Source organism: Dermacentor andersoni, chromosome 6 (assembly GCF_023375885.2).
Source record: "Dermacentor andersoni chromosome 6, qqDerAnde1_hic_scaffold, whole genome shotgun sequence".
Taxonomy (NCBI): Eukaryota; Metazoa; Arthropoda; class Arachnida; order Ixodida; family Ixodidae; genus Dermacentor; species Dermacentor andersoni.
The window spans coordinates 168190199-168194420 of record NC_092819.1 but is presented as its reverse complement, the minus strand read 5'-3'; the positions used below and the strand labels follow the sequence as shown (position 1 = coordinate 168194420).

The window sequence follows — 4222 nt, the reverse complement described above, 5'->3', positions numbered from 1 at the left end:
TATTTGAGCCTACAATCAGCCTCGGAGATCAGTTGTGTATTTCTGAATGTTCCAATCACTAATGTGACCTTATTGCAGTATTATCCTTTATTTCTAAGCTGTGGTTTAGGAGCCATGAAACATACGCGATGATCGTAACAGCGTGGGTACCGTTCTGCTACGATAGGAGCTGTGCTGTTATACTTTGACAAGCGTTCAAACTGTTCGCTGCAGGTTACATTGTGTGACTACTTGGTTGGATGGATGAGGTTTACACCCATGAATAAAATAGTTTTGGCTAGTAATAGCAGCATACCTTACAGTCTGAATTAAGCTTGTCCAGCAAAGCGACCGTTTACGAACTGCGCGAGCGTCGATCTTAAGCAGTAATAGGTGCTGGATTACAGATATCTTTGTTCTATATAGCGCATGGTCCAAGCATACGGTATCAGCGGTTATATATTTATAAACGTTGTGCAGCGTTAGCCCGTTTTCTCTTGCTTTTTAGAGAAAGAGGATGATAACCGAATTTTTTTCCCCGTTGTGTTCATTCAGTTCTCTACGACGCACTGACACGTATTACGAAAATTTTGCGCTCAAAAATGGCCATCGCATTCTTTTTATGCGAGCTCTCTCATATATTATGGCTGTATACAGGCCAAAAAGGCAATGCCGAAGCACACAGCTTATATATGTATCGTGCTGGCTCCGCAACCGCAATGATCACTGTGTTGAGCAGCGCTAGCGTAGACTAGCGTAGACATATGGTAATTTCAAGCATGCTAGACTTAAAATGGGTGAGAACGGTGCCAGTGTATCACAAATATTTGATAGCGCCTGCCGCTCAGATGTTTCGTGGTTGCCTTAGGTTGGCCGCGCACGAGCATGCGCTATTATGTTTTACTCCTTACGCCAATCGATCAGAAAGTGAGCTGATTTACTATTTAATGCTGGTAATACAGAGACGCCGGTTGTCTTCGTTGAATTAACATCGATATAAGCAATATAGTAAACAACACATGCACGCACCGCGACTGATAATGCGCGAACACCTTATGCTTATGCGGGTCACATTCTTGGGCCCCCAAGACATATTTCTGCCTATACTGTAGTTACGAAGCACCGAAAGGCTTCCCTGACGACGTTATATGAACTAACATGGCGTAAATTTCACAAAGTAAGATCTAAAACATCTCGAAATCGTTCCGCAGCACGCGACAGCAATACTTTCAAGCAGCGCCGCGCCGGATCGCCCAAGCCAGAGAGGAGGAAAGGCTCTCGGCGCGCCCTGTCCTCCTCGCCCGATGAAACGGTCTATAGACGGGCGCCGCGTCGGTCTGTTACTAGCGCCAAAGCAGGCGTTCACATACGCATACAGTTCCTTGTACAAATTCCCTCCTTCTCCCGTTCCGGTCTCGTCTTCCTATTGGCTAGGAGCAAGCGTCTATTCTGGGAGGTTCTCCATTTTTCTTTCGCCCCGTCGACGCTGAGCGCGAGAATGAAGGGGAGAGGCCGACTCCTAGCGCGGGCGAAGTTACGCACCCTCCGTCGCCTCTGAGTCATCTTTCTCTACTTCTTTCTGGAAAGTTCGGCGACCAGTCTGACCTACTTTTCCCGTCGAGCGCGCGCGAGGGTGCGCAGCCACTAGGCAGGAATGGGCCCTGGAGACAGGCCTTTGTGTCCAGCTCTCCAACTTCCCCCTTCACTCTTCCACAACCCTAGCCCGAACAGTGGACATTCCATGCCCCACAGTACGCGGGCAAAAGCATGTGTGACGTCTTCTTTCCTGTCCTGCCTAAACTCTGCCATCAGACTCATCACCATCTGCTATCGGACTCATCCTCCCCCGCCCAAATTACCATCATGGTCAAGAAAAGTGGAATGGGAGGCACTGTTGGGTACTGCAGCACATCCTTTCTATGAGAAGGACAGCAGCGAAACTATTTGAGAGGTGGAGGGTGGCGTGGGAGTGACGAGGGGGAAGGGAGATTTAGGTCCTCATCCCACATTACATGTTTTAGGTGTTTCCCCTCGCCCCTCCTCTCCAGACAGCACTGGACAGACGGACTGACAGGAAACCATGAAAACTCTTCCAAGCAAACGCACCTCGCTTCGTAAGAAAGAGGGCCCCGCTGGGGTGGCGGGGGATTCCTGTTTTTGCAGCTCAACAAGCTCTCCCCAAATGATCAGGCTAAACGCATGCTGTTAAATTAGGCGGGGGTCCCTGTCTGCTCATTCTGGTTTTCTCGCTTCATACGTGTCGCTCGAAGTTCCGCTGCTCATGGTTCCATATGCTATGCAGGTTAGAATAAATGGGCCCCATTCTCCTACTGTCCGAGCTGAGGCCCTGGGCTGCAGCCCACTTAGACCCCCCCCCCCCTTAATCCAGCGCTGCTGCATGCCAATCAATGTCAATCACACAAATGGAGCATTTCTGCTGTCGACGTGTATTTGATTGGGAAGAACTAGAGTTAAATCAAATTCTTCCAACTTTTGCTCAATGAACTAATGACATTCAACAATCAAGCAGTTAAGAATTAATAAATTCATCGTATATCACGAGTGTTTTTTCAAGCGCCGTCTCCTGTGATGCATATCTACCATTTTCGTGCAAAGCTCCCTGGAAGGCGCATTGACTGTGCATGCATGCGCGCGCACATATATCGAACTTCGTGCACATATAGACGTGATGCTTTGACGATGAATATGTCTTAAAATTCAAATTATTTACTTCTGCCTTGTAGAGGTACAGAGAGCGGAGGCGCAGAAAAAGCTGTCAGATACAGATTGACAAAGCCGCAGCCCCCTTTAGCTTGGCAGCGCCTTTACAGTGAGACTTTTAAAACAAAGGTAATTGCACACTGTGCTAGCAGTTATACAATAATGAGCAAGTACAAAAGGAAACAAAACAAGATTCTGCAATATTTAGACAAAATTCGCAAAAAAGAAAACAGCACCTACATTGTAACATACATAGCCCCCAAGGTACTGTTCGACGCATTGAAGTGGTCAAAATTATTGTATACATATGCTATATACATATTCGTATAGAGCTACCAATCCCTGCAAAATATAGAACGCAGATTTTCATTACACACACGCGCGTGCACAACACATGCACACACCAAAAAGAAACAGCGGCGCGCTCATAGGCGGCGCCTGAAAAAAAAAAAGGTAGAAAAAAAGGAAAAGTGTGGGGAACTGCGGTAGTCTTGCGCCATCGCATCTCCCTCTCCCGAAAGGAATGAAGAGGTTCTTGGAAAGCAGGGACGGGGCGATCCTCTCCGTCAGCACCAGCTCCCACCAGCGAGGATGGGGCGAGAAACCGAAGCGGGGCTTTCTTTGATATCTATTTTTCTTCGTCAGGCGCAACACCACATGCTCGCAGGGGCGCAGGCGGGCCGGCAGGGGCGCGAGTTCCCGCCAAATGCTAGCTCAGGATGCCAGCTCGTTTCACGTCTTTTAGTAGACTAGTTGGTGCATTTCTGTTATCATGGAATGCGCATATCAATGCAAACTACACAAAGTGGCATGGAGAAGAACAGCGCAAGCCCTTTCAATTCAAGATATGCGTTCAACATATGCGTACTCGTAAGTGGCATTTTAATTTCACGTTGTGTAGTACATGACCGTCTCTGTCAAGTGAACAAAACTCTCCTTGTATTGCGTAAATGGTTTTGCAACGTGTGATGAACTCCTTGTTTTTTGTGTTTATTTTTTCTGGCAGGAAGAAAAGAAGAGCTTTTGATGAGAACAGATCAAGCGTTAGAGAGTTGGGACAGGGAAATGTGAGCCGTACTTTCATGTATATATTTCTAATATTTTTTCATCTTGTAAGCGTGACATCTTTTTTTTTATTTTTCTTTAGGAAACACTGGAACGACACTGCTTAAATTCGAGCATAGAGTGGGAATGACCTGCTACGCCCAGATCTGTTATCATCATATGGGAAGTAATCAGGTAAGACGCTTGTCTGGTTGTCATTGTGGAAAATTCATAATTCGAAGTCACTTTTGTTGCCACAGATAAAAAAAAAGACAACTGTAAATATCCAGTACTGTACGATACGTCTGGTGCATTGCAGGTAAGAATGGATTGTGTGTGGCACTTTTCCATTTGTGGAATGGAGTAGATATAGGAACATCAGACAAAAAGACACATACGTGAAACACTGCGGACAGCTGATATGCGAGTTGTTCTTCAATTTTTCTGTTGTCGCTTTTCGTAGGTTACGTGTAATACT

The 4222-nt window shown here is 46.4% G+C and overlaps 1 long non-coding RNA gene across 1 annotated transcript; it reads left to right on the top strand.

Annotated features, from left to right (window-relative positions):
* The first annotated feature begins 2696 nt into the window (after positions 1-2696).
* LOC129382586 (uncharacterized) lies at positions 2697-3943 on the top strand. Its single transcript, XR_008610636.1, has 2 exons — positions 2697-3570; positions 3707-3943. It is a non-coding gene; the product is annotated as an uncharacterized lncRNA (long non-coding RNA).
* Positions 3944-4222: the final 279 nt, after the last annotated feature.